This window comes from Somniosus microcephalus, chromosome 13 (genome assembly GCF_052327205.1).
Source record: "Somniosus microcephalus isolate GS21.2 chromosome 13, FLI_Smic_1.0, whole genome shotgun sequence".
Classification (NCBI taxonomy): domain Eukaryota; kingdom Metazoa; phylum Chordata; class Chondrichthyes; order Squaliformes; family Somniosidae; genus Somniosus; species Somniosus microcephalus.
In genome coordinates this window covers 171,153,272-171,175,427 of record NC_140999.1, presented here as the reverse complement: position 1 = coordinate 171,175,427, position 22,156 = coordinate 171,153,272, and the positions used below count along the sequence as shown (strand labels likewise).

At 47.6% G+C, this 22,156-nt stretch overlaps 1 protein-coding gene across 7 annotated transcripts in view; it reads right to left on the bottom strand.

Moving 5' to 3' along the window:
- The window catches only part of dlgap4b (discs, large (Drosophila) homolog-associated protein 4b), a 733,594-nt gene that overhangs the window by 242,302 nt on the left and 469,136 nt on the right, over positions 1-22,156 (bottom strand). The gene's annotated exons all lie outside the window — the stretch shown is intronic.

Here is a 22,156-nt window from a genome sequence, read left to right as displayed (position 1 = left end):
ACCTGCGAGAGCAAACAGGACGACAGTTCAATGTCTCATCCGAAAGAGTTCATCAGTCATGATGCAAAACGATCAGACTTTATAACGAGACTCTAGTGACATCATTGGAAAACAGAAGACTTTTCACCTTGTATCTAAAAATAAAACACTTCTGGGCCAGCTATCTTACAGGTCATTGGCAATGGCTGATGGGATGGCACATCTGCCAATGCACTTTATTATGGTTATGTTTATGTTAATGTATTACAAGCCAAATGTATGTTGAATGTTTAAATGTCTTAATCTAAACGTACACTCTCGGGAGCCGCAAGCCTACATTTCGTTGTAGTGCACTTGTGCACTAACAATGACAATAAAGTTGATTATTATTATTATTAGTATTATTCACTCTTTACAGTTTGTTTTAACCTGCACTCATCAATCCTCAGACTGAGCATTATCAGCAATATCATGCACTATTTCATTCAACACAAAAATGTTCATGGGAAACGGCAGTGCTCCCTACCAGCTTCATTTGGTTGGCAGTCAGCGTTATCGCCTCCTTTTACATGGGCTGCATGACCACTGCAGGGGGGGATAATGATGGGGACATGCTCCTTCTCAAAAATTGCTTTGTTCTGTCCCCCTATCTCTCACCCCTGCTGTGTCAGCTGTGGCTCAGTGGGTAGCACACTCGACTCTGATTCAGAAGATCGTGGCGTTCATAATCCCACTCCAGGGACTTGAGCACATAAACCTAGGCTGACACTCCAGTGCAGTGCTGAGGGAGTGCTGCACTGTCGGTGGTGCCGTCTTTCGGATGAGATGTGAAAGCAAGGCCCCGTCTGCTGTCTCAGTTGGATGTAAAAGATCCCAAGGCACTATTTCAAAGAAGAGCGGGGGAGTTCTCCCCAGTGTCCTGGCCAATATTTATCCCTCAATCAACATAACAAAAACATATTATCTGGTCATTATCACATTGCTGTTTGTGGGAGCTTGCTGTGGGCAAACTGCCGCGTTTCCCACATTACAACAGTGACACCACTACAAAAGTACTTAATTGGCTGTAAAGCGCTTTGAGACATCCGGTGGTCATGAAAGGCGCGATATAAATTAAAGTCTTTCTTTTCCCTTTGCTCCAAATCCTGGAACTGTCCCTAATATCCCCTCAAGTCTTTATATATGGTGAGTCTTGGAGATATATTTTGGCTTTCTTTTTATACAAGATCTTTTACTTTACTAAATTTAATTGAAGATGATAAAGTAATTCGCAACAAAATCACTCCTGGTAGATATTTTTGGGTGTTAAAAGAAAATGACAATGCGGCATTTAAAGTGACACTTGAGAAAAATAAATGGAATCTCGTTTTAAAGGCTAAAAAACATTGATGAATTGTAGTAATCTTTACAAATGGCTTGCAATTAAGTTTTCAGCAGTTCAAGAAAAAATTGTGACTGAATTTATTGATGATGCCGAAGCTTAAGAAATAAATGATGGTAATTTTCTGAATCTGTGCTGCTGGCGGAGAGCTGTGCTCATCAACAACACAAATCAGTAATTCATGAACGCACTGCACACAATGTTAAAATGAAGGCCCATGGCAAATTACGGGCAGTTTGCTCCCAAATTTTCAATTCGCAATCCTGACAGGCGAGGCTCCCCTGCCAGCAGTGTATCTGTCATGTATTAAAAATCTTACAACAACTTGCATTTATATTGTTTCTTTAACGTAACAAAATGTCTCAGTGTGCTTCACGTTGGCATGAGCAGAGAAAAATGGACACCAAGCCAAAGAGGGAGATATTATGAGGGGTAACCATGTGAAGGAATACACCATATTTCACAAAGATACACCATAATATGAACAGAATACTGATATTTATTAATACATGATATACTGGGTTTAAAAGTCTGGAAAGACTTGGAGGCACAGGCTGTAAACAGAGAACAGGCTTCTGAGATAAAGATCAGTTGATATAACAAAGTTGTAAAAACCAAAACAAGCTTTGAAATGGGAATTAGTTAAATATACTAAAACAATGACCCTATTGAAATGGCAGTTTGGCGCTTCCGAAAGGTCTGGAGTTTGGGAATAACACAATGAAAATGCCCAGTTTAAAGTGTTAAGAACTAACATGTAAAACAGAAACACAAATATTAAAAGAGCCATGTGCCTTTGAAAAGATGACATCAAGTAAAAGAAACACCTGCTGGTCAAATAGTTTTTATGTTAAACTTGGAAGACAGGAAACACAATTAAATATGCAACCAATTGAGATAGTTACACCCTAGTCAAAGTGTTTTTTATATATACATAGTAAATATGATACCAACAAGAACACTGTGAGGATATGACTTCAACAGAGACAGCAAGCAATTATATTGTGTTTGTATTGAACTTGGAGCAGTAAGGAGACTCCATGGGTTGGATTTTGATTGAGGAGGCGTGTAGGAGGTGGGACTACAACTTTCGGGGTTGTAGTCCCGTCTCCATCGAGTTGTGGCCAACCCACGCGATTTTCACTTGATTGACCTTGTTGAGCCCGCCCAGTGGGCTCAGCAGGCCAATTAAGGGCCATCGGCAACAGGTGACGTCACAGATTGACATTTCATCTGTCAAAAACTTGAAGTTGAAACTGTCAAACACTGACAATCTGTACTCCAAGTTAATTTTTTCCTCTCAGGCTGATTTAGAGATCTCTCCAGAACAGAAAGCTGAATGCTGCAACTTTTGACAGCTCGCGGCCATTCTGCTTTCTGTGCCGGTGAGATGAGGGACTCCCGAGACCTGAAGGAAGGAAGGCTGTAAAGGTAAGTAAATGTAAGTAAAACTTCTTTAAACACTTTACACACACCAAACACACTTACCTCTGAAATCATGCACCCATCACTCACCTGCTCACCGGACATCTAGAACCCTCCAAGCCCTTCAGCCCGACGGTCCGCCTTGCTAACTTGCCATGGTTTGGAGCCGTCGGGAATCTCACACTTCAGCAATAAAAATAGGGATTAGGCTAAAAACTGCCTGTTAACTACCTGTTAACAGGCAGTTAATTGGCACTAATCCCCTTCCCACCTCGGGGAGGCGGGTCCCAGCCCAGGTCGGGTATCTGCCTCCTTTGAAACTTGCATGGAGGCGGGTTGGATTCGTGCTCCCTGATTTCAAGATTTTAACCCCCCACATGCCTCCAATACCGTCTCCACGGCTCAATGAAAATCCTGCCCAATGTCTGCTAAAAACCAGTTAAGCCAATGTTAAGAATTGAATGAGAGAATTTTGTAAGAATGGCATCAAACAGAAACCATAGCTGTCATATTGTTTTTATGATGGTTTTTGAAACACCTAAAAATAGAGACATAATTATGCATGCAATAGTTGAATTGACAGTAAGATAGAAAGCATTCAAAAGAGAGAATGAATAAGACAATTAGCTTACATCAGCAGAGAACATCAAAGAATAAACCACTGCAAAAAGGGTATAAAAATAAGAGCTTTTCAAACAGAAAGTCAGGACTCGCTGAATGGGCCAAGCGTTTCTCAACTTCACAGGCACGCTCTAAGTTTTTAACTTTGTGTCTCAGGTAATCAAAGTAATTGATTTTGGTGGATAATCTGGCTTTAGAAATAAGTAAGAAATGTAGCAATGTAACAAAGTAAAGATTTGAGAATAAGGATCTCTGAGAAATAAGAAATATTTGTATTTTGAATTGTTAATGTTGCGGCTGATTCAACAGCTGTTAAATGAATGTTGGCTCTGAAATAAAACTATATATTTTTAGAATTGTCTCAAAGAGTATTTCTGTATAAACTCGCAAACCCAATTTCTGTACACACTTTTGTAAGGAGTTGCAGAATTCTGGGGGGTATTCCAGACCCTCATAATATCCAGAAGGTTACAGCCTAGTTAAACTTATTAAAAGTGCTATCTGGAGGACGGTAACATCTTCAGTCATTCCTTTCCTTTAGGGAGGGATAGTCTGGACCTTTAGACCCATTTAAGCGTCTTATGGAATTCGGCTATCTCTAACTTAAGTTGAAGGTGAACGTCTGGGGAATACGCCTGATCTGGGGTAGCCCGAGACAGGGCTAGGACTTGTAATTATCCCTTCAACCAACAGCTTGGTCGCTGAGGTGCACTTTCAGGAGGGTCTTAAAAGGAGAGGAAGGTGAAGAGCCATTGTTTTCGGTCCCCGCCACAAACTCTGTTCTCTAGCCACTGACTCCATCCCTCTCCCTGACATCTGTCTGAGGCTGAACCAGACTGTTCGCAACCTTGGTGTCATATTTGACCCGGAAATGAGCTTCCGACCACATATCCGCAGCCTAAGAGCGCCTATTTCCACCTCCGTAACATCGCCCGTCTCCGCCCTGCCTCAGCTCATCCGCTGCTGAAACCCTCATCCATGCCTTTGTTACCTCTAGATTTGACTATTCCAATGCACTCTTGGCTGGCCTCCCACATTCTACCCTACGTAAACTTGAGGTCATCCAAAACTCAGCTACCCGTGTCCTAACTCGCACCAAGTCCCGTTCACCCATCACTCCTGTGTTTGCTGACCTACATTGGCTCCCGGTTAAGCAACGCCTCAATTTCAAAATTCTCATCCTTGTTTTCAAATCCCTCCATGGCCTTGCCCCTCCCTAGCTCAGTAATCTCCTTCAGCCTCTAATTCTGCCCTCTTGAGCATCCCTGATTATAATCACTCAACCATTGGTGGCCGTGCCTCTGTTGCCTAGGCCCTAAGCTCTGGAATTTTCTCCCTAAACCTCTCCACCTGTCTACCTCTCTTTCCTCCTTTAAGATGCTCCTAAAACCTACCTCTTTGACCAAGCTTTTGGTCACCTGTCCTAATTTCTCCTTATGTGGCTCGGTGTCAATTTTTTTTGTCTTATAATACTCCTGTGAAGCGCCTTGAGACGTTTTATTACGTTAAAGGCGCTATATAAATATAAGTTGTTGTTGAGAGGTGGAGGGCTTCAGCGAGCGAATTCCATAGTGTGGGTCCTAGGCAGCTGAAGACATGGCCGCCAATGATGGGGTGAAGGGAGGGAGGGATGCACAAGACCATAATCAGAGGAATGGAGCATTCTCTGGGTACTTAAAGGGCTGGAGGAGATTACAGCGATAGGGATCTTTTAAGGTCTTGAAGGGATTTAAACACACTGAAAATTTTTAATTTGGGGCATTGGTGGACCAAGAGCTAATTTAGGTCAGCATGAACAAGGATGATAAGTAAGCGGGATAGGATACAAGCAGCAGAGTTTTGGATGAGCTGCAGTTTACAGAGTGTGGCAGATGGGAGGTGGCTTAGGTGTTCCCAATGTTCAACTCATGGAAATTGCACCGCATCCAAGACTGGATGTTGAACAAGCAGTCTGACAGTACAGAGACAGTGGAGGGGTTGAGAGAGATGGTGCAGTGATAGAGTTGGGTGTTGTCACCGTAATGTGAAAGCTGACCCCAAGTCTTCAGATGTTTTCACCAAGGGGCAGCATGCACATGAGGAAGAGGAAGGGGAGAAGGATACATCCTTTGGTTTCAGCACTGTGGCAGGGTGAAACCTGATTTCAGTGATTCAAACAGAGAGTTGCAGGAAAAATGGGCACCAATTTCAGAGGCAACATGTTCAAGGACTTTGGAGAGGAAAGGGAGATTGGCGATGTGGTGGTAGTCTGCAAGGACAGGGGCCAAGGGTGGGCTTTTTGAGGAGGAGAGTGATAATGGCTGTTTTTAAAGAAAGTGGGATACTACCTGAGAAGAGGGAAACCATTTACAATATCAGGTAATAGGTGGGCTAGGAAGGGAATTTGGGTGACCAGCAGTTTAATGGGAATGGGTCTCATGGATAAGATGAGCTTGGAGGCGGTATGAGGGGAAATAGGAGAGAAACTACAGAAGGATGTGGGATTAGGGCTTGGGCAGGGGCAGCCTGAAGGGAGATATGGCTTGGTGGGCAAGGTTGGGTGATTGGGCAGATGCATGAAGGGTTTCGACTTGAAACGTTGACTCTATTTCTCTCTTCACGGATGTTGCCTGGCCTGCTGAGTTTTTCCAGCATTTTCTGTTGTTAGCTCCTTGCAATTGTTGTTGAAAGAAAGGGTAGGGCGGGCAGGGAGAGGGGGTTTTGGAGACAGTTGTACTTACAGCCTCCTGCCAGTGGTGGCACTGCAGTAGTTCAGAGAAACACTTATTCTTCGATCAACTCCTCCACTATGTCCAAAGTTTTGCTATTTAACTATGAAAATATCCATTATCTATTAAAATTCTTACATCTGCAGGTGCTTCTTGTCTGTGCCAATTGATTTCCTGCTATCATGTTTTTGTCACTTTTCTGGGCCAACCTCTTCACATTATAATTTCCTATGGCAACAGATAACATGGGATTTGCCTATGTAAACTTGTTGGTTTACTGCTGGTGTCCCTGCAGCATGACTTCCATTTTGTAACCCTACCAGAGGTGGCACTATAGTACTTGTCTCTGGATTCTTAGCTGTTGAGTCCCCAGTCATGTGATAGTGCTCTTCCCACTGGCCTCAAGATCAACCCTGCTGCTTCAGGCCCTGCTCAGGGAGAGCTATTTTTTACCCTGAAAGGTCAGCCCCAATTCTGAGCGATTGACGTGAGTAGTTTTACATCTTATTTATTAATAGATCAGCCCAACTTAGAACAAGTGGCTCAGTGTTTTAATTTTTTTATCTATTGACTTGATCCAATTTAGAGTGGTGTGAGTAATTTTAGTTTGTTTTAATGTTGGCTGGATTCTGTGCTTAAAGTATTTTTAATGAGCTATTTATTTTTTTTGGCCTCATTCTAAGCTCTGTGGTCTGTATTTTTAATTAATTATTTATATTGGCCCCATGCTGAGCAGTGGCAGAGCACCTTGGGATGCTGTTTTTGACCCGTCAAGGCCAGTACTTGCCCTGTTTACCTGGATGAAGCACAGCTCTGGTGCAGTTGCTGGCCCCTGCCTTGTTTCAGCAGTACGTGGTGGCCAGGGGCTTATAGGCACATTGGGGCTCTGTAAATGGAACTGGGAGTTCGGCACCAGCAGAGTGAAGATCCATGCGGAGGGAGATGGGCAGGCTGCAGAGCATTGATGTGTGCGGCTAGAGAGTGAACAACGACACAGATATGCACCTGGTCACAGTGTAGTCACTGGCCAAGGGCGATGTAGGGTTGCCAACTCTGATTGGAGGTATTCCTAGAGGTTTCATCACGTGACCTCCCACCTCCAACTGCCCCACTCAGTCAAACAGCTCTTGTCCATCTCCAATATTTTTATTACTAGTAAATGAAAGTGTTTGAAGAAAATGGAAAAAAAAAAACACAATTCTTTTTAATGTCCTTATGATTTTTTTCCAGGGTTACTCGCAGCAGTGTCCAGGAGATGACTCTTTCATTCCTGGAGTCTCCAGGATAATCCTGGAGGGTTGATAACCCTAGAGACAAGAGGAGAGCAGGATAGAGAGGTGTCACAGCTGGAGCTTGGTGGGGACAGTGATGCATGGCTTTGAAGACGTTCGTAAATCTAAGAAGGAATCTAGAATATAGGTAGTGATTGAAACTGCTGGCAGAGACATTGCACCATCTGAGCGACCCAAGGCCTTTTTATCATCATTCCCAAGTGTGGTTCTGATGGGTAACCATGCACTGTAAGGCTACTGTTATAATTTATAAACCACTGCTGTTCAAATAGCTAGGAAAACATTGTGCTACACTGTTAGATAAACTGGTATTGAAAATAGAATGCAGTAAAATGGAATACTCATGTGCTGCCCCTCAAAGATAAGATATGGGGTTTTGAAGTGTTCCATTGATTTTCCAGTTTTCCAGTGTTGTGGAGGAATAAAACACTGCAAATGGTGGAAATCTGAAACAAAGACCGAAAATGCTGGAAACGCAGAGCAGGTCAGTCAGCCAGCAACTGTGGAGAGAATCTTTATAACCCTATATCAGAACTGAAAAAATGACTAAGCTTTTAAATAGAACCAGAACAAAGGAAAAGTGGCAGGGACAAAAAAGAAAACATATACATGAGACAAGAAGTTTCAGCAGAATGACCTGTGATTTGCTTAAAAGATAAACAGGAGATGGTTAGATGCTTGAGATGACCGTTGCATCAGATAATAGGAAGAAGTATGAAAGAAATAAGAGAAACAAAGAATGTGTGAGGCAGTGTGAGGTAAATAGCCTGATGTTAAAACAGAAGCGAGCAAAACAGAGTGGGATGTAAAAGCCTAAGGAGAAAAAATAAAACGGGCCTGCACCAAAGGCATGGTCTCCCTTGCCAGCACAGTGTTTTGATGAAGGGTCACACCCCCACGCGCCAATCCATTTTACCCCCCCCGATGCTGACAGACCCATCCCACATCACCAACATCCTCCATCATAAAGAAAGTGAAGGCTGTCGTTGAGGTCTGAAGTTATTCAAGTTAGTGTTAAGGCTCGAAGGCTGCAGAGTAGAAAGATATGGTGCCGCTTCTGGAGCTTGCATTGAGTTTCGTTGGAACAGTGTAGAAGGCCAAAGGCAGAGAGATCAAAGAGGAAGTGAGACAGGAAATTGAAGTGGCAAGTGACAGGGAGCTGAAGGTCACACTTCTTGGATCATAGAATGATACAGAAGGAGGCCATTCGACCGATCATGCCTGTGCCGGCTCTTTGAAACTTGTGGACAGAATAGAGGTGTTCAGCAAAGCAGTCATCTAATCTGCATTTTGTCTTTCCAAGTAGAGCTGACTGTACCATGATTAGTGAATACAGTTTCCTATGTTACAGGAAGTACATGTAAATTGATGTTGTTCAAGGTGAAGTAATCGTGTCGTTCCCTCAAAAACTACAGTAAACAGCCAAAGTACTATCTGGCAATTCAAGCAACTGTTTTCATAGATGGCTATCTCACAGAACAGTTTGGAATCACACCAATATCGATTGGGGGATATCTTAGCTCAATAATGTCACTGATCACATATTGTACAAGTCAGAATCCAGAAACGACGTTTTTTGCAAAGCTTCAATCATTCAAAACTTTAGCAGAATGGCATATGGGCATTTAAAAATGAATGTTCGCTTTAAAATAATGTAGATAAGATTTTAAAGCAGCTCAGAACAGCTACAGTGGTAAGGTTGACAACAAATATTGGAAAAACAAAGCATGTGACAACCATTTTCTGCAACTAAGACTGGTCACTTCATAACAACATAATCAAGATAGTTAACAGCTTTATACACCTTAATTCATTAATATTACTGTACCTGGTAAATGACTAGAAAGAATAAAAATCAAGTGATGATCTGGAGGCTCTAGAGATAATGTTCTATCCCACCTGACAGTTAATGACACAGAAACTGGATCACGCCTGAAAATGGGCGTGCAAGGGCCGGGTTGCGCGCTGCACACACTTGTGAACATGGTCCCTCCAGGAAGCATTAAGTCCTACAGGTAATACCTCCACTGGCAGTGGGTAGAGGTTGCAGAGGATATCAATGCCAGAAGTTTAGCTCCCAGGACACTGCTGCGATGGCTAAATAAGTCCAATGACCTCACCAGAGTTGTCAAGGTAAGAATACTGCTCTCTTATTCTTTGCTCACACCTCCAGCCTCACTGCTTACAATATTCCCCTTTCCCGCTTCCCTCCACTCTCCTACAATCATTGCACCACGCTTCATTTGAGTTTCTTCTCATACTCACACATTCACCATTATTGCAATCCTCACTTCCCCACACCTCACATCTTATGCACTGCAGACCAACTATTCTACCATGACAGCCACATTCTCCAAACACTTCAGAAGACTGTCACTAATGTTGGACATCCTGGAGAGATGTATGTTGGACATCTTGGAAAGTTAAGGGTTAACAGTCGAACTTTTGGGTTTTAAAGCAACAGGCTTTCCAAGATATAAACAGGATGACTTTGATGTGTTGTAAAAGGAATGCATTGCTTGTTTTCTGAGATGTAAAGTAATAAATGATAGTAATGATGTCACCCATGAGTGGTTTAGTTTTAGGGTAATGAACATGGGTAAGAGGCATCCATTAACTGCAGATAGCAGTTGATACAGCTTTTGCTTCAAAGATGCTAGCAAATGTTAAGTCAGGAAGTCTCGTGTAGGGAGAGTAGTTCCGAGGTAAACAATTGCAAACTGTTTACGTGGATATTCTGTTTTCAAAGGATTTGGGGAATAGATACATTGTACAATCTTATCTATGACATTTTCCTTTGATGTAGTCAAAACATGGTGTATAAAGGATTATGGTTTTCAACAGTATCTCAGAGGGCTCGAAAGATAGAACTTGTAACCGAAAAGCCACTCTCTGTATGCAGTTAAAAACTGATCACCTGTACTGTGTATCAATAAAGTCTGTTCTGTATACTCCACCAGGAAGTCTCGTGCTTACTCAAAGCGCGTTGTTGTGAACCAGAGGAGAAAGGAGGTTGACTGCGAACAACTAACACACTCCCTTCTTTCTTGCAGGAGAAGGTCACGCACAACTTGAGGCAGGAGGCTGCCACCGAAGGAGATGTCGCACAGGGTTTCTTCACGCATCATTTTTAAAAACATTTATTCATTCACGGGATGTGGGCGTCGCTGGCAAGGCCATCTCCAGTTGCCCTTCTTACTTCTATCTCACCTTACCCGCTCTGCACAACAAACTGCAGCTGCTTTCACGAGCCACTCGGCTCTCTCTGAACTCTCTCTCCCTTCACATTAAAGCTAACCCTTGTCCTTCTCTTGCATTTTAGGCACTGAAAATGCAGAGACACCACTTGAGGAAAAACAGGCCAGCCTTCCTAAAGATGCACCATCAATTGATCTGACCCTCGCAAGCACCAGCTCAGAGATTGGCACCACGTGTACTTTGGAGGCTAGGCTACTGGTGGATCACCAGGCACAAGTGTGCAGCAGCTAGGGCAGAGGGATAGGACGCCATCAGCACCAGATTCACTGGGTCAGACACATTCTCATGAAGCCAGAGGATCAGGCAATCAATAACTACATGCATAGACTATGGAAAATAAAGAAAGGGCTAAGCCAGATGCGAGCTCCTCTACCATTGTAAAGAGTTGATGAGCCGCAATATCGTCAAGGTTGACATTCAAAGCGCTGTAAAATACAGAGTTATATTGAGACAATTTGTGACAGCCTGCGGTCCTCTAGTCAACTGACAATGATAGATCTCTATGGTTGTGAAGCTGTTGTGCGTTATTGAAAGGTAAGTCTGACAAAAGGTATTAGCTTATCATCTGATGAACTGAAATTGATAAATCAAGACTGACATACAAGTGATGTATGGAAAGTACTATATCTTATACACTAATAAGAGTCATTGCAGTATGGGTATTTTTTGTGAAAGTGAAACTTCTGATAAGCTGGCTATCTCTGTGCCACGTATGTAGCAGGTAACGAAAATGGTAGAATATTTCTCCAATCTCATTGTTAACTCAGAAAGGCTTCACCAAGAAATGTTTGCATCATTGATATAAGTTGGAATTTCTTGCCTTAAATTGCAACACACATATAAGATCCTGGCTTGTTGCAGAGTAGTCTGTGTAGTGAGAACAATAACGGTAGCAGCTCTGAAATAATCAACATTTCAAGAAACCATTATTGTAAACTTTAATTGGAAGACCATTAGAGCAGTGATACTATGAAATAAGATAAGGCCCATTAAGCTCATTTGGTCTAATTAACTGGTAGTGAAGGCAGGATTATTATTATATACTGTAATTTAAGTTCCTATCACCCTTTTGTCTTGAACTTAACACTTGTACTGCCAGCAGGTCCATTATAATGATCTTGGCCTAGAAATTGTAACTACGAACCGCGCGGAGAAACTTATGCACAAGAGCACCACAAGAAATTGTTCCTCTTGCACCATCAGCACATGACTGGTATATTGAGGATGCCTGTCGTGCCCCAAGAGGCAGTGCGCCAGTGGCGAAGAATGCGCCACCAGACCTACAGTGAGTCTGGAGGGGTTTGGTGGGAGAGGGGTGTCTGGTGGGGGGGTGGGAGGAGTCGGGCGGGCGGGGAGAAGTCAGGGGGGGTTGGAGTCAGGGGGGCAGTTGAGGAATTCTGGCGGGGGGGGGGGGGGGGAGTCCATTGTGCAGGAGGAGTCCATGGTGGAGAGGAAGACCAGCAGGGTGAGGAGACCGGCAGGGGTCGTGGGGGGTGGGTGGCGCGGGCGCGCTGGAGTCCTAAATTCAAATCCAGCTCCGAAAATTTATAAGGCTACATTATCAACTCATTATTTTAAAAACATGAGTCAGATATTTACGATTAACTTTCATTTTTCTAAGGTGAATATCGCAGCCAGTCCTTGAATGAAATATAGGCCTGTATTTTCTGATGCCTTCGGGTGTGTACGGGTTGTGTACACACCTGTAGGGACATCAGAAATGCCGGTTTCAGGCATGCGAAGCGCATGCACTGAAAACCGGCATTTCCGATCTGTCAAGAATGCTCTGGTGGAGTTGAAATTTTTTTTTTCCACTCATTTATAATTTAAAAATACTTTAAAAAAGGTAAGTTTATTTTTAGCCCCGTAAAAAACTTTAATTATTTTTTTCAAAAAATTAAAATTTTTGTTTCAAATATTTAATTTATTGTAATTTGAACTCATTTTAAAAATGTGATTTAAAAAAAATTATTTAGGGGGAGAAATTCAGTTGGTTGCGCCACCCATTAGCGCCTTAAGAGGGCGCTAAGTGGGTTGCAAGCCAACTCGCGCCTGGGCGCGGCACTGCCCATGCCTCCCGTTAAATTCCGTGGGACGTTAGTGGTGGCGCTAACCGTTAGCGCTGCGCCGCTGCCGATGATGTCATTGGAGTGCGCAGCGCCCCGCTGACGCCCCGGCCGCGATATTCGGCAGCGCCTCCTGATTTACTGCCGGACGCTATGTCCGCCGGGGTCAGGGGGGCCTACCTGCGGCCGGGGAGGCGCAAATTAAAGGCGAGGTGCGGGGCGGCCATTTTTGTTGTTGGCCGCCTGCCAGCACCTACCTGCGCTCCCGTCCCCGGCCTCCTGAACCCCCCCCCCCGCCGCGCGGAGTGCCGGCTGCGCTCCAAGAGCCCGGCACTTCTCCTCGGTGCCGGGCTCTTTTGCCTGCACTCCCGATCCTCGGGGGCTCAGCTGGGCCCCAGATCGTGCTGCACAAGGCCCCTCCCCTTTAAGAAGGGGAGGAAGGCCTTGTGGTAAACCAGTTTGTATTCCTGTTTGTCCTGTTTGTATTCCACTGTGTACATGCCTGGACATGCCTCGGCTGACTCCTCCCACAGGTCCTAGTATAAAGGTGACTGCTCCCCAGCCCTTAGTATCATGGACTGGTCGACCACGCGAGGCAGACCTCCATTCTGTTGTTAATAAAAGCCTTTAGTTACTCTTCTAACTCTCAGTCTTTTATGAGTAATTGATAGCGCATCAATTTTATTAACAACATTTTTATAATGGAGAAGATCCTCACACCAGCATGCCTGGACTTAGATCATCGGGAGGCGGACTCATCCACCAAGTTTACTCACTGGCTTAAGTGTTTCGAAAAATTCCTGACCGCCTCCGAAGCAATCAAATCGGACGAGGACAAACTGGATGTCCTGACCTCCAAAGTGAACCACCGAGTGTACTCGGTCATCCAAGACGCGACCTCGTACGCGGACGCTATCAAGCTCCTCAAGGACCAGTACACGCGCCCAGTGAACGAAGTGTACGCCAGGCACCTCCTGGGGAGTCGTAAACAACAACCTGGGGAATCGACCGTGGAATACCTTCAGGCACTGTCTGTGCTTGGCCGGGCCTGTGGTTGTAAGGATGTAAAGGCCGCCGTGTACACAGAGGAACTTATCCGGGACGCTTTTGTAGCGGGCCACAGATCCAATTACACCCGACAGCGACTGTTGGAGCAGAGTAACCTCGACCTCAACAAGGCCTCTGAACTCGCACTATCGTTGGATGCAGCCTACCAGGGCATGGATGCCTACTCCTCTGCACCGTGGACGCCGCGGGGAATGACAGCCTGGGACACGGTAGGACCGCCTCATAGCGCCGTGCCACCCCAGCCACACCCCAACAACGGGCCAACTACCGCAGCAGTGTCCCAAGGCCAGACAGCAGTGCCCCAAGGCCAGAAATGCTACTTCTGTGGCCAGGCAAAACACCCCAGAGCGCGCTGCCCGGCGAAAAACGCGATCTGCTCGGGCTGCGGGAAGAAGGGACACTACGCTAGCGTCTGCAGGGCCAAAGCCACCCCGAACCCCAGCAGCGCCGCGTGTGGGCCATGCGGGCCGCCATCTTGGACCTCCCCGGCCATGTGCGAATCACCGGTACAGCAGCCATTTTGGACGCCTCCAGCCACATGGGGATCATGGACGCCGCCATCTTGGACGACAGCCGGGACGCAGCAGGCCCCCGACACCGCCTCATCTGATACCCGCAGCGACACACCGACCCCTACGCTGGCATCCGTTACACTGGACCAAGCGAGACCGCACCAACTGGCCAGTTCCACAATGGACATTAAGGTAAATGGTCACGATACAATCTGCCTTTTTGACTCTGGGAGCACGGAGAGCTTCATCCACCCCGACACGGTGCGGCGTTGCTCTCTCCCAGTCCTGCCTGCGCAACAGCGGATTTCTATGGCCTCCGAGTCCCAGTCGGCGGACATCGGCGGCTACTGCGTGGTGACACTCGTAGTAGACGGGACCGTGTACGATCATTTTAAACTTCTGGTCCTGCCTGACCTCTGCGCTGCCGTCCTGCTGGGGTTAGATTTTCAGTGCCACCTTAAAAGTGTTACGATGGCGTACGGTGGACCCCTACCCCCACTCACAGTCCGCAGCCAGCAGCTTCCAAACTGCCCGCCGCGCACCAGGTGCAACCTCTCCACACTCAGAGTCACCCCCCCCCCCAACTGTTTGCTAACCTCACCCCCGACTGTAAGCCCATCGCCACAAAGAGCAGGTGATACAGTGCCGGGGACAGGGTTTTCATTAAAACCGAAGTGGAGCGGCTCCTGAAAGAAGGGATTATTGAGGGCAGCACCAGCCCCTGGCGAGCCCAGGTTGTGGTCGTTAAGACCGGCGAGAAGCAGCGCCTGGTCATCGACTACAGCCAGACAATAAATCGCTACACCCTGCTGGACGCCTACCCACTCCCCCGTATCGCTGATATGGTCAACCAGATCGCGCAGTACCGCGTCTTCTCGACCATTGACCTGAAATCAGCGTACCACCAGCTCCCCATCCGCCCTGAGGACCGCCAGTACACTGCCTTTGAGGCAAACGGCCGCCTCTATCACTTCCTTAGGGTTCCCTTTGGCGTCACCAACGGGGTCTCCGTCTTCCAAAGGGAGATGGACCGGATGGTAGATCAAAATGCGTTGCAGGCCACTTTCCCATATCTGGACAATGTGACCATCTGCGGCCGTGACTTGCAGGACCATGACGCAAACCTCGAAAAATTCCTCCGCACCGCCCAACTCCTAAACCTGACATATAACAAGGAGAAGTGCATATTCCGCACAAACCGCCTCGCCATCCTTGGCTGTGTTGTGGAACACGGAGTCATCGGCCCCGACCCCGACCGGATGCGTCCCCTTATGGAACTTCCACTGCCCCACTGCCTCAAGGCCCTGAAGAGGTGCCTAGGGTTTTTCTCCTATTACGCCCAGTGGGTCCCCTACTATGCGGACAAGGCCCGTCCGCTGATCAAGTCCACCTCTTTTCCCTTGACGGCAGAGGCCCGCTTAGCCTTCCACCGTATCAAGGAGGACATTGCCAAAGCCACCATGCACGCAGTGGACGAATCCATCCCCTTCCAGGTGGAAAGCGACGCGTCTGACTTTGCCCTGGCCGCTACCCTCAATCAGGCGGGGAGACCCGTGGCCTTCTTTTCACGAACCCTCCAAGGCCCGGAGACCAGACACTCCGCTGTTGAGAAGGAGGCCCAGGCGATTGTGGAGGCTGTGCGTCATTGGAGGCACTACCTGGCCGGAAAACGATTTACCCTGCTCACTGACCAGCGTTCAGTTGCTTTTATGTTTAACAACAAGCAGAGGGGCAAAATCAAAAATGACAAGATCTTGAGGTGGAGAATCGAACTTTCCACCTACAACTACGAGATCTTGTACCGGCCCGGGAAGCTAAATGAACCCCCGGATGCGCTATCGCGTGGCACCTGCGCCAGCGCGCAGATCGATAGACTGCGGGCCCTCCACAATGACCTCTGCCACCCGGGGGTCACCAGGTTCTTCCACTTCATCAAGGCCCGCAACCTGCCTTACTCTATTGAGGAGGTCAGGACCATGACCAGGAACTGCCAAGTCTGCGCTGAGTGCAAACCGCACTTTTATAGACCAGACAGGGCCCACCTGATAAAAGCCACTCGCCCCTTCGAGCGCCTGAGCGTCGATTTTAAAGGGCCTCTCCCCTCCTCCGACCGCAATGTGTACTTCCTCAATATTATTGATGAGTACTCCCATTTCCCGTTCGCCTTCCCCTGCCCGGACATGACCAGTGCCACGGTCATTAAATGTCTGAACAACCTCTTCACCCTGTTCGGCTTCCCCAGCTATATCCATAGCGACCGGGGCTCATCGTTTATGAGCGACGAACTCCGTCAGTACCTGCTAACTAGGGGTATTGCCACAAGCAGGACCACCAGTTACAACCCCCGGGGGAACGGACAGGTGGAAAGAGAAAATGCGACAGTTTGGAAGGCCGTCCTGCTAGCCTTAAAGTCTAGGGGCCTTCCAACCTCCCGCTGGCAGGATGTGCTCCCCGATGCGCTCCACTCTATTCGGTCACTGCTCTGCACTGCCACTAACGCCACCCCTCATGAGAAAATGTTTGTCTTCCCAAGGAAGTCCACATCGGGGACATCGCTACCGCCATGGCTGACGTCCCCAGGGCCGGTCCTACTGAGAAGACACGTGAGGACCCATAAAACGGACCCCCTGGTCGAGAGGGTCGACCTCCTCCACGCCAACCCCCAGTATGCTTACATCGCATACCCGGACGGGCGGGAGGACACAGTCTCCATAAGAGACCTTGCACCCTCGGGGGCCGCAGTAACCCACTACCCACTACCACCCCCCCCACGATCCGATATCCAGCCCCAGCAGACGGCAGGCCTGGGCCCCGCGACCCGCTCGACATCTACGAGGACGACACGCCTGTGCCACAGCCTACACTGGATTCGACGCCGGAAACTTCACTACCCCTGCCGTCGCCACGCAGATCACAGCGGCAGACAAGACCTCCGGAGAGACTCCAATACACTAACTTTTAATACACTTCACCCCGCCGGACTCAATTTTAAACAAGGGGTGAATGTGGTAAACCAATGTTTGTATTCCTGTTTGTCCTGTTTGTATTCCACTGTGTACATGCCTGGACATGCCTCGGCTGGCTCCTCCCACAGGTCCTAGTATAAAGGTGACTGCTCCCCAGCCCTTAGTATCATGGACCGGTCGACCACGCGAGGCAGACCTCCATTCTGTTGTTAATAAAAGCCTTTAGTTACTCTTCTAACTCTCAGTCTTTTATGAGTAATTGATAGCGCATCAGGCCTGCAATACCGCAGCGCGACGTGCCGCAGTGTGTGGCGCTGTGGCACGTAGCGCCACGATATTCATTCGCAGCGCCCCAAGAGAGAGGCGGGGTGCCTCCAGCAGCGCCGCGCTTCCCTTTGGGGTGCAACTACTCAATTTCCGGTGCGGGGGCGCGAATGTTTCCGGGGCGCTACTTTTAGTGCCCTGGCGAGGCTGGTGCCCCAAACGGGGCTATACTCAATTTCTCCCCTTTAATGTTTTACTGTGTTTTTGGGGTGATCTCCATTCATATATTTGACAGGTCTATCTGTCAAAAGTATGAAGGGAGATTCCCTTCTCCTATTGGCTGGCCTGGCCCACGTGATCCCAGGGACGCTTGCGAACTGCCTGAGCCTCTGGGATACGTGGGCCCTGCGCATTTCGAGTTTGGAGAGGCCCAGGAGCGGAAGTGTCCGGACCTCGGGTGCCCTCAGGTAAGTTTGTAGATTTTTTTCTGATAGGAGGTATCCACACTCAGGAAGCCTCCTATCGGAAATTACGGGCCATAATCTTCAATGCTTCTCCCACCCACACTTTCTAATGCACCTTTCAAAGCTAAGAGAATCAAAGTTGGACCTGATGTTCTAAGTTCTAAATTTAAGGAGGAGTACTTCACGTTTTCAACTTTTACCAATGAGAATTTCCTATTTACAAGCAATTTCTAAGAACACTAGACCTTTATCGGCTTCACTGTAATCTCATGGGAGAGGCAAAAATACAGCCAGCCAGTAGAAACAGACCAGTTCTGACGAAAGGTCATTGACCTGAAACGTTAGGCTCAGTTTTGCAAGGCCCGAGGAGGCGGGATTGGAGGCGTGTGAGGTGTTAAAATCGAAAAAAATGGCGGGCGGCTCCGATCCCGCCTTCGAGCAATTTTCCCAGAATCGAGGTGTCAGACCCCATTTCCATCCTGCCTCTGAGAGGCGGGACAGGCCCTTAACAACCAATTAAATGCCTCTATAATCCCATTTTGAGAGGTCTTTCTGATTTTAACACATTTTCCCCATCCTGCATGTCTCCTCTGGAACACACCAGTTAATCCTGGCGGCCTCACAAGTGGATTGCTTACTAACAGCTGCAGCTCCACCATTAAAAAGGAGTTTTCAGCAATGATCATTTGCAGGTGGCAGAACTTTGTTGTCTCAGGTCTGGGGGAACTTTTAGCAGGCCTACCCATTGTTGTGGAAGTTTGGAGCCTGACACCCATCTCCAGTGTGACCTGCTGGGAAACCCCTCTCCCCACCTTGACTGAGCGCTTCCTCAAATGAGGCATAGACCAGAAGCATGGGAACCATTTATTTCCTTTCCTCCTGGACATCAGATTCGGATGAAGACCAGCCGCGGCAGCAGCAGAACCATGAACAACAGCAGCACCAACAGCAGCAGCAACAACAGGAGTGCCAAGCTGCTGCTCACCCACCTGAAGCTGCACAAGTCAGAAGGCGCCAGCGCGCGACCACATTGCTGCCCGGGATGCAAAGGACGCACTCATGAAGACCAGATTTGCTTAGCCTGCACAATCACTTTTGCCTCGCACCTTCTTACCAGAGCATCGACAATGGACAAGAATCTGCGGATTCCTATCACTCTGACCACCATACTGACAATTGCAAGTCGCCCTAAGCCCTCAATGTGGAAGTCCCATTTGCGAGTTGACACAGGCCACAACTTCAACAGTTTGCCATCTAATCTATTTACCATCACATTACAAGGATGGCTTGTAAAAAAAAAAAATACAACAGAACACCCAAGTGACTACCGTTGTGACTACTTGTGCTTTATCTTCCTCTTACGCGTGCTCCTACGTGGTGCTTCCTCTGTGGCTTCAGCAGATGTGGAGGCCCCTTGCTAACTTTCGTGCTGCTCCTGTCTCAACACGTTTGGCGGGCGTCCTCTGGGGTTGCGAGCCTGTGAAGGCTCGGCAACAGTCTGCCGCTCCTGCGGCTGTGCAGGGGATGAGACGCCCATCTCAGTTGGGTGAGGACTCTGGTGGGGCTCTGACCGAGGGCTTTGCAGCGGCATGGTCGTGTGAGCACTTGGAGAGGAGCCCCCACTTCCTTGTTGTCTGCCACCAACATCCCTCTCGTGGGTAGCCCCACTTCAGAGCTAGCAAGTGGCTTGACAGCACCTTGCTGCACTTCAGGGTGGCCATGAGGACCCATTTCTGCACTGGAAGTCCTACTCCAGAGGACTTCCAGGAAGGTCTGGTTTTTATGCCCAATAGCTGACCATCGCTCCTCAAGAGATGTCAATCTATTCTGAACAATGACCATGTTTTCAACACTCTGGCAACTTAGCTCCTCCATGACTGTAGCCATCCTCTCCTCGACCGTAGCCATCCTTTCCGTGGTGATGTGTTCATGCGCCAGTGCCTCCACAAAGGCTCTGCTCATGTTAGAGATGGACTCCTCCATTCGCTCCACACTCGCAGCGACCCTGGAGACAAAAGCTGCCAGAGACTCCTGCACCTGTTCCTGAAGTCCCAGCACCGCTCTACTTCTGGATGGACCTGGCGGCCCAGGGTCGACATGCAGCTGAGCCAAGCTGGGAGAATCCTGCGCCCTCCGACGAGGACTCCCCACTGCTGTCCCTGTCTCCACTATCTGCTGATGCTCACTTGTGAGCTGTGATATACCAGGTCACAACACTACTCTATTTCGCGATGGTTCCACCGAGGTGTGAGTGCCTGCGCTGGTGCTGGGTGCACTGAATTCTGCTGACGCTGCGCCCTCAGAGGTTGCAGCTTCCTCTGAGGAGTCTTGAGGCTCAAGCTGTTCCTCCTGGACAGTGGGGACAGGGGCTGTCGATGGTCCTGTGGGTGAGTAAAGGAAAGAGTTAGAGATATGAGGTAAAGGTGCATGCACATTGAATTGTGCAGATGATCATAAGTCAATCTGTTAGAGCATCAGAATCATTATCAGTCACTCATGCAATGTCAATGAGAGAGATGCCAAACTATTCTGTCACCGGCTTGTTGTGATGCGCCCGTCTGTCCGTCCCCCACTTGCGAATCTTCCTCGACACCGGCGATTTCCAGGGCCACCTCCTCTGAGGTGGTGAGCTGGGCTACTGAGGGTGGCCCTCCTCCTGTCCTCGCTCTTTCCCTCTTATTGTGAGCTCTCTTTTCCTGCAATGAGGGACACAAGTGGAGTTTGAGTGAGAATGAAGGAGTGAGTGTAGAGAATCCATAGCATAGATGCTTAGAAGGAGACAAAGGGCCCTCCCTGTGTGTTGTAAGTTGTTGTCATTGCATCAGGGTGATGGGGAGTGTGAGGGCTACATGGTCGAATAGTTAAGTGAATGTGACCATAGAGAGAGAGGGAATGGGTAAAGGTGCAGGGATGTAAGTGTCAAGTGGCATGTGGAGGAAGAGGTTGGCAAAGCAGAATGATGGTGATGAGAGGTGATGGGGATCAGATTGAGGGTGATGGGAAAATCACACTCACTTTTCCTGTGCGGAGAAAGTCATGAAACCTCTTTCTGCTCTGCAGCCAGGTTCTGCGGCACATAGAGATTGAGTTGACCTCCTGGGCCACTTGCATCCACACAGCTTTAGTCTGCTGGGGAGGCTTTTCCTCCCTGAGGAAGGGAAGAGCACCTCCTTATTTGATCTTGCTCCCTCCACCAGAGCTTGGAGGGAGGCCTCATCGAACCTTGGAGCACACTTTGGCCTACTGCTGGACATAGTTACTGAATGAAGCGATCACAACAATGGGCATAAAGTTTAAAGTCTCCAGAAGAAGCAAGGCTGCTTGCAGGCCTTAAATCCAGCAGCATTGATGCCGTCATCAGAGGCGACTTTCTGTATGAAAAGGCTCATTGGGCCAGAGGTTTCCACACGCTGGAAATCAAATGCCCAATTAGGGCAAAATAGCACTTTTTTCCCCACTTCACATCGGAGTCGGGATCCTGACACGAAATCCACCTGACACGCCCCAGCCCGCCCCCAGTGGCAAAATCGAGCCCATTAACTCTGTTTCTCTCTCCACAGATGCTGCCTGACCTGCTGAGTACTCCCAGCATTTTCTGTGTTTATTTTAGAAAACACGAGGCCAGTTCAGGGAAAGAAGAATTCTGGGAAATTCCTCTCCAACCTCCAACGGTCATCAATAACAAGTTCCAGAAGATAACAGTAAGGACAGTTGGCTCATTAAGACATCAACCTCCCCTCCCCTCCCCTGACTGAAGCATACGGCTCTTGAAACCTGTGCAAATTAATTTTGTTTTAAAACACACCATTTGAATATAACTCATTCCCAAAACCTTTCCATGAAGAAAAAAAGCATCAAAAATCCTGAAGCATGACAACCATGGAACTGCTACTGAATAGTTTACAGGTTAACCATGGAACTGCTACCGATCGGTATGCCAGTTAGCCGAACTGCTTGTTATATTTTTGGATTTTTACTCTTTAGAATGTAAGCATGCCAACATAAGTCAAAGTAAGAAAGTGTACCTTCAAAGCCAAATTTTTGTCTAAATTTCAATTTGCATTCTCTGAAAATTTAGTTTGACAATTTTTAAAAATCTTTACATTGGTTGAATTCAACTGTATAATCTGAATGATGTTTGAAACCTGTACA